Source organism: Phyllobates terribilis, unplaced genomic scaffold, assembly GCF_046119375.1.
Source record: "Phyllobates terribilis strain yellow unplaced genomic scaffold, ASM4611937v1 Scaffold_8__6_contigs__length_399053987, whole genome shotgun sequence".
Taxonomy (NCBI): Eukaryota; Metazoa; Chordata; class Amphibia; order Anura; family Dendrobatidae; genus Phyllobates; species Phyllobates terribilis.
Genome location: NW_027362768.1, coordinates 362,676,950 through 362,691,110, shown reverse-complemented (window position 1 = coordinate 362,691,110; position 14,161 = coordinate 362,676,950).

Here is a 14,161-nt window from a genome sequence, read left to right as displayed (position 1 = left end):
AAAGTCCTGATGTTTCACAGGTGTAGTTTCCACCATGTCAAAACCTGAGGGTGCATGGCTGGAAACTGCGTCATTGGGTGCAAAGGATTAGATGCTCCTTCCCAGATCATCATCATCAATGTCATATCTGTCTGTACATGACCACTTATCTCTCCTTATGTTATTAGTCATCAATGTTTGGGCTGAGAAGAATGAAAAACTTGACTTCATGGCGTCATCAGTGTCTGTGCAGTTGTTATAAATAGTTTTATAATGTCAGCTGGAATCCCTTCATCAGGGTGCAGGAAATCTTAATGTACCATTTATTATAACAACCCTTTAATCTGTAATCCAACAGTTTGAAGAGAAAAACTGCAAGATTATCTGGACACTTCTTCCTAGCAACACTTGCATTGCTGAAGGTATGGTGGCTCAGTGGTTAGCACTGCAGTCTTGCTGTGCTTGGGTCCTGGGTTCAAATCCCTGCAAGGAGTTGGTATGTTGTATTGTAGGGGTTCTCTGGATTCTTTCCACACTCCAAAGACATACTGATAGGAAATCTAGATTGTGAGCCCCAATAGGGACAGTGATGATAAAGCTCTGTGGAATTAATTGCACTATTTAAATGAGTAAATAAAGTGATTTTTTTTTCCCTTTATTCTTTTACGAAATAAAGTGTGAAATCCGCCCCTATATCTGCTGCATAGATTGTCTTGCTGAGGACATCACACCTGCAGCTCTTGTCAATTTATTCAGTGTAAAATCCTCTGTGTTTTTGCACCGTGGAAACTTAGCCCTGTAATCGTGAGCTAAAATCTTTGCACACTAGCAAAGCGAAGTTGTATGATTTCTCCACTAGATGTCGCCATATTACCAGCTATGGTCCTGCCAGTAGATTTTATGCATAAGGCTATGTGCCCACGATGCAGAAATGAAGCAGAAAATTTCTGCAGCGTTTCAGCATGTTCTTGGCAGTAAAAACGCTTGCGGATTTTACACGCGTTTTTGACGTGCTTTTGCAGCATTTTTACATGCAGATTTGACTTGTGTTTTTCAAATGCATTGGGACCTCAAATCCGCATGCAGAAACGCACAAATAATGGACATGCTGCGGAAAATCCACTGCGGAAAATTCCGCAGCATGGGCACAGAACATGCAGATTTTCATAGGGGATCATGGGGCACGGATTACCAAGCGTTTTGCAAGCGTTTACGCTGCGGAAATTCCGCATCAAAAACGCTTGAAAAACCCATAGTGGGCACACAGCCTAACCCTGGAGGAACAGTACAGAGAAGTCACTATGGGGACTCTATTATGGATCTGTACTATCCTGGACAGGTCAATATAATAATAATTTTTATTTCTATAGCGCCAACATATTCCGTAGCACTTTACAATTTTAGAGGGGACTTGTACAGACAATAGAGACATTACAGAATAACACAAAAATCAGATACCAAAAGGAGTGCGGGTCCAGCTCGCAAGCTTACAATCTATGAAATGAGCCCAAAGCCGAAAAAAGTTGTGTGCCGTAATGATACCAGAATCAGCACTTTGTGCAGGAAATGTCTTGGGCATGCAGGGGCTTTTAACATAATTGCAATGAAGTGCCCCCTAATGAAACCATTTATGGGTTTCTTTGGCATCTGGGAAAGGGGTTGTTCCTCCATCCGCCTGCAAAATGCTGTTTTCTTAGCAATGTTTTCAATGTGACCGGGAATGACCGGCTTCAGGTGCTCACCCTCACATGACTGATCAATCGCTGCGATGCCCAGGGCAGAACAGAAGCCCTGAATGCCCGGCTGACCCTGTACATAGTGAATTGCTAGCTCTAGTGCAATTCATTACTCCTTCCTTTGACCCACAAGTAGGTGAAGACCTGACAGTATGTCCCCATCTTGGGTAGTGGCTGCAACGGTATAAAAATGGCAACTACTTAGGACAGCAAGAAATAGAAAAACTTCTTGTTCCAAAGCAAGATTTTTTGAGTACCGCCTTTGGCCACCACCCCAAGCTTTTGGTTAGGTTGAGCTTTTGGTTAGGCAACCATCCATACTCCTTCCTTTGACCCACAAGTAGGTGAAGACCCGACAGTATGTCCCCATCGTGGATAGTGGCTGCATCGGCATAAAAATGGCAACTACTTAAGACAGCAAGAAATAGAAAAACTTCTTGTTACAAAGCAAGATTTTTGAGTACCGTTGTGCCAGCACCCCGAATCCTGAAGTTGAGATTTTGGTTATACAACCATTTAACCATTTATCTATTAGAATTTATGCCGGATCCATCCACAACCTCTTCCAAATGGTCATACAAAAAATGTATTTTTATACCAATCGTTTTCTTTGTTTTTGCTCTTCGTCTTCTAAGAGCCATAATGTTTTTATTCTTCTATACATGGATTTGTTTTTTCTTTTGCCGGACGGGTTGTACTTTTTAATGATACCATTCCTTTTCCCATGTAATGTACTGAAAAACTGGAAAAACATTCTAAGTGGGATTAAATGTTGAGAATAAAAATATATCCGCCATTGATTTTTGATATTTTGAATTTACAGTTTTCTTTGTGCGTTAGAATAATTCTGGTAACACGATCATGAAGGTCATTGCGATCACGGTGATATTAACCTTTGTTATATTTAGTGGTTTAAAAAAAAAAAATGAACCTGTAACATTTTTATTTTTCTATCGATGTTGCTTGTTCTTTTTGCATGGCGCCATGTAGCTTTCATTTGTATCACTTTGGCATATTTACAATGTTTTAATTCTTTTAAGAAAATTTTATTTCATGTTTTGGGGGTGAAGAATGGCAAAAAAAAGTACAGCTATTTTGGAGTTTAGTTTTTTTGTTTTACCATAAATAATTACATATTTTGATAGACAGGACTCTTGCAGTCATGGGAATACAGAATATATTTATCTATTTATTTATTTTTTATTTATTTATTATTATTTTTTTGCATTGGGAAAAAGTGGATAATTGAAACTTAAGGTTTTTTTTTTTTTAACATTTTTAAAATATTTAAAAAAACTTTTTCATTTTAATTTATTTTTTCATTAGTCGACATAGGGCACCTGAACCTGCTATAGTTTGATTGCTTGTACCTTGTTATGCAATAATATTTTATTGCAGTATATTAAGAAATTTACGATCTCATGTGAAGCCAATTCTCATGTAACCCGTGGAAACCTATATCGAATGTTTTAGGAGAAACTCAAAAGGTTTCACACTTTTGCCACTTTTGATTAAATCAAGGAGTTGATAGATCGGAGAAAAGAGCACACAACCATTGTCAGTGTACGGGCTTGTCTGACTCTCAGATGCCCAGTCGCAAATCTTTATTATAACCACAGAGATATGAAAAGGGGGGTGTCACGGATGTGTCAGGCTTGACAGACAGTCATTCTGGATCCGGCTGTAGAAGGGCGCTGCGCTTGGCTTTGCAGACACCTTCGTGATCCTCTCATCATCCCTCCCTCTCTTGGACCCAGCGGTGATCTCCACCTTTTGCTGCTAATTGGCACACCCTTGCTGGATCTTTAAATACACTCAGTTTCTCCAGAGAATTGCTGGTGATAGAGTAAAATCCTCTGTTCAGGTCTGGAATTCTGGCGGTCAGCTGGATTCTCCTTGGAGTTCCCTTGTGGGTTGTAGTTGTGATTTCTCTGGTGTCTTCTCAAAGCTAAGTGTATCCCCTCGTCTGTTTCTCTGGCTTGTCTTTAGCTGCAGTGGGTCTGACTAGTGCTCACCCCTGCCCCTCCTACTGTCCACCAACGTTCACCATCCAACCTGACGGAACTGGAGAGGATCTGCAAGGAAGAATGGCGGAGGATCCCCAAATCCAGGTGTGAAAAACTTGTTGCATCATTCCCAAGAAGTCTCATGGCTGTACTAGCTCAAAAGGGTTCTTCTACTCAATACTGAGCAAAGGGTCTGAATACTTATGACCATGTGATATTTCATTTTTTCTTTTTTAATAAATTTGCAAAAATTTCTACATTTCTGTTTTTTTTTCAGTCAAGATGGGGCGCAGAGTGTACTTTAATGAGAAAAAAAATTAACTTTTTAGAATTTACCAAATGGCTGCAATGAAACAAAGAGTGAAAAAATGTAAAGGGGTCTGAATACTTTTCGTACCCACTGTAACTAGGGCCTAGCTCTAGAGTCAGTCAGGGCTAAGGTATCCTGCTCAGCGATAGGTGCGGAACCTATTTAGGGACGATAGGGGAGTCAGGGTGTTGTTCGATCTGCTTAGGGGTCTCCACTCCCCCCTTTTCCCTAGTTGCTGGGCTTCCCCCTTTTCCTGTCGTCATAAGCTGGGTTCTTCCCATGCCTAGCATGACAGGGGGTGGCTTTACAGGCTTTACATTAACTAACGGAGCAGATATTGACAGTGGCAATTAAGTCGGTAAACAGCAGTGATGGGAGCTTGCTCTGATCTCTGCTGTTAGAGGTAGGTGTCGGCTGTATAACACAGATGGCACATGCTGTGTGTGGAGTGGGCTTAGCTCCTGAGCCTGCTCCGTAAATCTACAGCAGATTTTGGAAAGGTGTTGAAGTCTTCTCATGTCATACCATCACTCCATGATCGGTGGGAGTCCAATCCTAAAATTACGACAGAAATGTACACCATCCTCTGAAAGGTGTTCACGCATGTCAGCTAAAAATATGTTCCAAATTCATCTCTTAATGAATTTGCTGCATCTTACTCCAGCGCGTTTTTCATCAAGACTAGAGAACAAACGTCCGTCTTGATGAATCGGGGACCTAGTATTTGCTTTTTAAATCCTTAATTCTCCTTATGTATTAGGATTTTTTTTCAAACAAGGCATTAAAATAATATTTTCCCAGACTCATTTAATGTTTTCCCCCCAGAAGTCAGTCCCTTTGTGTTTATCCGTCAGTTCCGCGGACTCCTCCATATCCCGGTGAGTCTCATCCAGCGGCGTCTTCAAGATGTAAATGTCTGTGTTTAGCTTATGGCTTTTTAAGATCCAGCTGTTTGGACGTATATGGCACAACTCCGAGGATTTGTTCCTTTTTTTTTTTTTTGTAGTGTGCTACCAGAATAAACATACTTCCCCCACAAGTCTTTGATAGCGCGCAGCTCCCACCCCAATTATGTCAAGCGTGTACATATGAATTATACTAGGACCCGGCCTTGATGTGGTTACGCCAGGATGGGAGGCCTTGTCCGACATGAAAAATACAGATTTCAGTTCCGCACAGAGAGAATTTAGGTTAGGAAGCGAACCCAAGACCTTTTATTTTTCCTTCTATTTTAAGCTATTTTGCATTTTTAGCCAAAAAGTCCATTAAAGCTTCGTCGCCTGGAAACAGTTAGTCCCAAAGACTTCAAGCAGAGGCTCGTTTATTGTGGTATCTTTCGTACATTTTAAAGATATTTTACTTTTAACTAAATCAATGGGGTCGTTCTGCTGCTGCTAACCCCCAACGATCAACTGTGATCTATGAACCAACATGGAAGCAAGCATTCAATTTTCCTGCAGCTCCCCCGCAGGGGAAATTAAGTATTACATAGTTATCATTGAAATCTTGTATATGTAATGTAGCAATCTGCCCAATCCTCCAGAGAGAGAAATTATTTTTCTAGCTGCTCTCTCCCCCATCTATTAAGTCAGCTTCTGCATATGTGTATTAACCTCTTCTCAACTTGTATCCATATATGTCACACCATACCCAGCAGATGTCGGCTGTATTATACAGCTGGAATCTATGTGCAACAGCAGCGATTGTTGTATTGCAATATATAGATCAAATGAACCGCCGATTGCAGGTTCCCTATAGGAACTAAAATAAAAAGTATTTAATAATATTAATATAGGGAAAATATATATTCTTGTACCGTGTTAGCCAGTAGATAGAAAAATATTTAGATTTGAGAGTCCTCAGTGGTTGATACCTTTTAATGGCTAACTGAAAAGATGGTAACAAATAGCAAGCTTTTGAGGCTACTCAGGTCTCTTCATCAGGCATCGTATACCACAAAATCTGAAGAGTCACATATTTATACACAATAAGACACGTGCATCGGGCATCTTTTTGTAGTAAGGGTTGTAGTTTCCGTGCATCTCTCCTTAGCGCCTCCAGATTTGGATTTTAGGTGACTACTAGAGGCACCCCGCTGAAATTAACTTTTTGGACACCATCATCAAGCTTCAGAACAATGAAATAGAGACATCCCTGTACCGGAAACCGATCGACCGTCCTACATATCTTAAATGGGACAGTTTCCATCCAAAACACATAAAAAACTCTATTGTTTACAGCCAAGCCATCAGATACAATTGGATATGTTCCAACCAGATGGATAGAGACTAACACCTTGATGGCCTCAGAAAGACCTTTTTGAATCAGGGCTACCATCCGAAAACAATTGAGAACCAGATTACATGAGCCACCAGAATATCAAGGAATCATCTCCTACATTACAAAACCAAACAAGAAAGCAGCCGGGTGCCTCTAGTAGTCACCTACAATCCAAATCTGGAGGCGCTAAGAAGAGCTGCACGGAAACTACAACCCTTACTACAAAAAGATGCCCGATTACAATCCATATTTCCAGACCCCAGACTTCTGTGTTTCAGGCAGCCCCCAAATCTAAGAAGCATCATTGACAGAATCTCCCTGTCATCTCCACCAGCTACAGGTACCTTTCCTTGCAACCAGAAAAAATGTAAAACCTGTCCGTTTATAACGACCACAGACAAGATAAAGATCCACAATTCACATCAGGACTATAAGATCCAGGTACCTTCAGCTGTATCACATCTAATGTAGTGTACTTAATTATATGCACCAAATGCCCAGCTGGGGGTCTGTATGTAGGGGAGACAGGGCAAAAACTTAGGACAAGGTTGAATCATCATAGCCACACAATAAAAGAAAAAAGAATAGATCTACCTGTAGCCAAGCATTTTTGTTCCCCTGATCACAGCTTAAAAGGCGTGAAATTACTGGTATCAAAAGGTAACTTCAAATCTCAGAGAGAAAGAAGAATCTCAGAATATAAACTGATGGTGACCTTTAACACTTTCAGAGCAGGAATGAATGTGTCACATGGATTTATGTCATTCTACATCAACGAAGGAATGTGCCCCTCAGACTTATGAGGCCATCATAACACTGGACCTAGTCACAGGACAATAAAACCTTCACACTCCTTATCTATTAACTGCTAAAATATTTATAGCCAGAACTGTTTATCTCTTCCATAATAACTCTGCTTTCCATCACCTGTCTTACCTATTGCATTATTTTTGTGTCTTATTGTGTATAAACATGTGACTCTTCAGATTTTGTAGTATACTATGCTTGATGAAGAGACTTGAGTAGTCTCGAAAGCTTGCAATTTGTTACCATCTTTTCGGTTAGCCATTAAAAGGTATCAACCACTGAGGACTCTCAAATCTAAATATTTTAATAATATTAATAAAATTAATAAATTAATAAAATAATAAAAAAAATTATAAAATAATGTAAAAAATTGGAAACACCTTCCCCTTTTTTTCCTCCATTAAAAATAAATAAATAAGCATAAAAAGTATTTTATAATATTAATAAAATTAATAAAATAATAAAAACATAATAAAATAAAAAAATTGGAAACACCTTCCCCATTTTTTCCTCCATTAAAAATAAAATCATTAAAAAATAAGCATATTTGGTAACGCTATAAGATGATTTATCCTGTACAGTAAACACGGTAAATAAAAAACAACAACACAGAATTGCCGTATTTCTCAAGCCACAACTACGTAAAAAATGCAATAAAAACTGATCAAAATATCAAATGTACCCCAAAAGCGTATCAATAAAAACATCATCTCACCTAGCATAAAAAATACAAGCCCTCGCACAGCTCCATTCAAGGAAAAAGAAAACAGTTATGGGTGTAAGAAAATGAGGACACAATCTAATTTTTTTTTTTTACGAATTTCTGAATTTTTTTTCAAAACTAAAACAAAACAAAAAAAAAATATGCAAATATGGAATCGCAGCTATTGTACCGGACCTGAATGAAAAGTCGTGGTGCCAGGTCATTTATACTGTACAATGAATGCTGTAAAAACAAAACCACCAAAAACAATGGTGGGATTACTTTTTTTGCCACTTTACCACACTTGAGAGAGGAAGAGAGGAAAAAGGAAAACAACCTTTCAGGATCTATATTCCCAAATATTCCTTGTGTTACATTCAAGCACTGATAAAGAATTTACATGATTTCTATAAAAAAAAATGGGGCAGATTCTGGCACAAACCCCCATATCCAAACCTACTAAACCCTTGTGAGTGGAATAGTTGACTTTTTAGGTTTTGACTGGAGTTAGGGTTAAGTACGGTACTCTTTTTTGGGGAATTTGGAGGTAAAGGGATAGTTCAGGATTTGAAAAACAAGTCTGCTTTTTTTTGGAAACAGCGCCACCCCTTGTCACATGGTTGTGTTTGGTATTGCAGCTCAGCTCTTTTGAAATGAATAGAGCTGAGCTGCAATACTAAAAACAACCTGTGGACAGGGGTGGCGCTGTTTTTATAAGAAATCATCCATGTTTGTTCAAATCTTGGACAATCCCGTCAAGAACAGAGGGTGAGATATGGAACAAATTTTTAGACTTAAAAAAATAACTGTTTCTCATTTATTGAGTCTTTAAAGTAGACAGGTGTCAAGGTTGACAGCCGGGGAAGGGGGGTCAAGCAGATCCCACCGCTGTCACCAGTTTGTCAGAGGAACGCAACTCCGCTGACTCCAATCGTCAGAACAATCCTGCAATTGATTGGCGAGTGATGGACGAGGCCGCGGCTGCTTCCATTACTGGGCCGGTTATTGGGAACTAATAGTAAACGCAAGGTATATACACCTCCAATTCCAATGCATGGAAAATATATATACCCTGGTACGGTCACTGCCAGCTCCACAATAACAACAGGAACCACTACTAGTTGCCACCACCAATTGTTTATACAACTCAATTGGACACCCATTACAGATAGTATATGGCTTCAGGGGTGCGGTTTAAAGTGCAAGAGGAACAGAGCTATTACATTTTATATATTTAATCTGGTAAGGTAGGCAGTGTTTATAAAAAATATACAAAGATGATACAAAATGGGAACAAAACAATACGATATATACAATTACATAAAGTAATAAAGAATAACAAAAGAGAAGTACTAAACCTGATGTCACGGAAATGGCTCAGAGATTAGCGGAGGGAAGCACTCTGATTGGGAAAATGAAACACTCTCACAGCGAACTATGTCTTCCAGAAAGAACAAAGACAGAAACCCAAACTTTCATTTTTAATAGCTGAAGGCTACATCTACATACCGCGCGTTGATGAGCTCATGTGAGGGCTGTTTGTGGGATGTGCGAGGACCTTTAGAATTTTATGAGGTCCTGAACTTTCAGGATATCTTTGCCCCTGGAGGTCCTAGGCGGTAGATATTTTCATCATGTTTCTTATCGCGATTTTACCTGTGTAGAAATGATACATGACATGGATAGCACCATCAATTGGTCCAATATTAAGTTGGAGGGATTCTACCGGACTTAGGATGATGTGAGTCAATGTGTTATGTCCGTCCCTTTGCTACGACGTCGAAAATATATCTCCCATAAATATCAGATTGATGCAAAACCCCAACATTCATCACTGACCACTGGTTCCAAAACGTCTAAGAAGATTCTTTGATCAGATGAAGCCCTATCCTGAGAAGCATACTTCCTCACCTCTGATTAAACAAATCTCAGTCTTGCTGTCCTTTTCTTAAAAAGCATTTTCCTGCTGTAATTACCTGGACAATGCAGGGGGGTCCTTACTTCAGTGGAGGTTGAATTGTTAACGCTCTTTCTTTTTTATAGTTATAATTAGTTTCTCTCTTCCCATTTATAATTAATTTAATATGAGGGTGATATGTCCCCTCTCTGGAGATGTCTTATGGATTTTAATTTCTCTCTATGACAACAGGGTTAAAGAGACGTGTCACATGACTGTTGTAGCTTGGGAATTCTGCAGCCCCTGGAACGGCATCATAGGTTTTTTTGATTTTCAAAACAACAATCATGTGTTTCTCATCTGGGCTGTAATGTAGCTTGAAGAAGCGACTTCGAGTTTTCACTTCCAGATGAGAATAAAGGAGGAAGGAAGAGATTTTCACATTCCTAATCTCCATGTCGGCGAATGGCCTGAAACGCCGGGAATCTGAGCCCTTCTGGTGACATCATCAGTATTCACAGCCGTTCTGAGGCCATTACAGCTGAAATTACTCCAATAATTTTATCTCCTATTTTTAATGAAACCTAATTGAAAAAATGATTTTTAGCCGCAAATACATGCATTTAAGTAAAAAATAAAAAAAGTCAACAAAAGTGAATAATCCCTTCCAGGCAAGAACAGGAAGGAACTTGAAAAGGTCAGATGGTAGACTACTTAAAGGGATTGTCCACTCTTCTTATGTATATGCCTTTTATATTATGTCATCGCTCAGGACCCTCCTATAAGTCAGAGCAGAAAGTCGCTATAAACTTACTGTAATACACAGATGGCCCACCACTTGGATTGCTGACTCCCTGTGCCGGCTCCGACAGCCGATTGGCTACTCCAGCACCCGGCAATTAGCTAATTGCCAGAGTGGCTACCCCTTTAAACGTGCCCGGCCACTTTCTAATTCTCCCTAGCAGAAGAGGGCGTCCTGGAGTGCTTTTTAGAAAAACACTGTGGGGGGACGCAGAGGTAAGACCCCCATTGATCAGTGATGGCATTTCCTATCAATATGACATCACTTTATAACTTTTTGAGCAGGGTGTCCTAACTTTTTTTTTTTCCCAGGCCATCCTAAATGCCTCCTAAAAGTGCATTTAGAGTCCATTGCTCCATCCATTCACACTATAAAGTGCAAGAAACCTTCCGGACGAGCTACTTTCCCGGCCAACTCGAAGACTTACTAACTTTTCAGAACTTCCGGTAGGTTTGTGAAAATATTGGAGCAATTGGCAAATATGCACCAACTTCTCTTGGAACATGTGACTTGCAAATCACACACACAGTACAACACAGATAAAAATTATTTCCCCCACAATAAAGGGGTTTGTTGGCACCGAGGGCACATAGTCCGCCATCTGGACCTTCCACTTGGCTAAACCTCTATGTAAATATCTTACCAAGCTCTCATGCAAAATCGGTACTAATTAGGTGGCGTTATCATATTGTACCGGAACCTCTTTGGGTTTTTGGGTCTAACGGTGACTATGTCTTGAAGATATGACTTGAGGTGGACCCTCGTCCTTAATAATTAAATTGTGGGGGAGGGGGGGTTAGAATTTTTTTTTCCAGATTTTTCTCCAAGGTGACAATTTTCATGAGTGAACGTCTGTTACATCTGAAAGTCATCACTGATACTTGTATTCATGGAACATGGGAGAAAAAAAAAAGCGCTCCAGGATCAAAAACTAGATTAAGCCACATCTGTTCGGGCTTAAACAACATTGTCCACATAGTTCAAAGTTGTTTCCCGTTTGTTAAAATAAAAATAAAATCCAGCTGTTTTTTTATCTTGGACGCTGTGTTTTCATTGGCCGATCCGCCTTGTTCTTGTAGAGTGACCTCATGGTAGATAGGGGACCTTTACAAAGATTGTCCCTGGGAATATTTTTGGTGGAAGGTCAGGTTGGGTCATCGGTCTGTTCTCTGTATCCGACGTGTGACGTAGCGGCTCCTAGACCCCAATAGTAAATCTCTAACGGCGAACCCATGTGTCATTTCTAATACTGGTGATGTGGCCAAGGGGGTATTGCTTTTGGTAACAGCCAATATTCAGCTCGCACGAGGGTTGTCACTCAGCTTTCCCGGAGCATTGAAAGATTCTTTGGCCTTCCTAATGCACAGGGATGGAGCTCACAATACAGGAGAATGCACATAGTGATGTCACATTACATGGATGTCACAGAACAGGGATAATGCACATAGTGATGTCACTGTACATGAGCAATGCACACAGTGATATCAAGGTAGAGGGATAATGCACACAATGATGTCACAGCACAGAGATTATCAATACAGCAATGTCACAGTACAGGGATAATACACACAGTGATGTCACAATACAAGGATAATGTACACGGTAATGTCACAGCAAATAGATTATAAATACAGTGATGTCACAGTACAGTGATAACACACACAGTAATGTCACAGTATATAAATAATGCACACAGTGATGTCACAGTACAGGAATACATACACAGTGATGTCACAATATATAAATAATGCACACAGTAATGTCACAGTACAGGGATAATGCATACAGTGATGTGACAGTACAGAGATAATGCACACAGTGATGTCACAATACAGTGATAGTAAGTGATCATGACAATATATGGTTGACATCTCTTGTAGGCAGTGTAATAGGAGCCATATTGGTTGTCAATCAGCTCTTTCAGACACTTTGATGCATGATGATGAGATTATAAATACAATGATGTCACAGTACAATAGGGATAATGCACACAGTGATGTCACAGTATATAGATAATGCACACAGTGATGTCACAGTAAAGGGATAATGCACACAGTGATGTCACAGTACAGGGATAATAAACAGTGATGTCACAGTACAGAGATAATACACACAGTGATGTCACAGTATATAGATAATGCACACAGTGATGTCACAGTTCAAGGATAATAAACACAGGATGTCACAGTACAGGGATAATAAACACAGTGATGTCACAGTACATGGATAATGCACCCAGTGATGTCACAGTACAGGGATACTACACACAGTGATGTCACAGTACAGGGATAATACACACAGTGATGTCACAGTACAGAGATAATACACACAGTGATGTCACAGTACAGAGATAATGCGCACAGTGATGTCACAGTATATAGATAATGCACACAGTGATGTCACAGTACAGGGATAATAAACAGTGATGTCACAGTACAGGGATAATGCACGCAATGATGTCACAGTACAGAGATAATGCACACAGTGATGTCACAGTACAGGGATAATACACACAGTGATGTCACAGTACAGGGATAATACACATAGTGATGTCACAGTACAGAGATAATGCACACAGTGATGTCACAGTACAGGGATAATAAACACAGTGATGTCACAGTACAGGGATAATACACATAGTGATGTCACAGTACAGGGATAATACACACAGTGATGTCACACTACAGGGATAATGCACGCAATGATGTCACAGCACAGGGATAATACTCAGTGATGTCACAGTACAGGGATAATACACACAGTGATGTCACAGTACAGGGATAATACACACAGTGATGTCACAGTACAGGGATAATGCACGCAATGATGTCACAGCACAGGGATAATACTCAGTGATGTCACAGTACAGGGATAATACACACAGTGATGTCACAGTACAGGGACAATACACAGTGATGTCACAGTACAGGGATAATGCACCCAGTGATGTCACAGTACAGGGATACTACACACAGTGATGTCACAGTACAGGGATAATACACACCGTGATGTCACAGTACAGAGATAATACACACAGTGATGTCACAGTACAGAGATAATGCGCACAGTGATGTCACAGTATATAGATAATGCACACAGTGATGTCACAGTACAGGGATAATAAACAGTGATGTCACAGTACAGGGATAATGCACGCAATGATGTCACAGTACAGAGATAATGCACACAGTGATGTCACAGTACAGGGATAATACACATAGTGATGTCACAGTACAGGGATAATGCACACAGTGATGTCACAGTATAGGGATAATACATACAGTGATGTCACAGTACAGGGATAATACACAGTGATGTCACACTACAGGGATAATGCACGCAATGATGTCACAGTACAGGGATAATACACACAGTGATGTCACAGTACAGGGATAATGCACAGTGATGTAACAGTACAGGGATAATACACAGTGATGTCACAGTACAGGGATATTACACACAGTGATGTCACAGTACAGGGATAATGCACACAGTGATGTCACAGTACAGGGATAATACACAGTGATGTCACAGTACAGGGATGATACACAGTGATGTCACAGTACAGGGATAATACACACAGTGATGTCACAGTACAGAGATAATGCACACAGTGATGTCACAGTACAGGGATATTACAC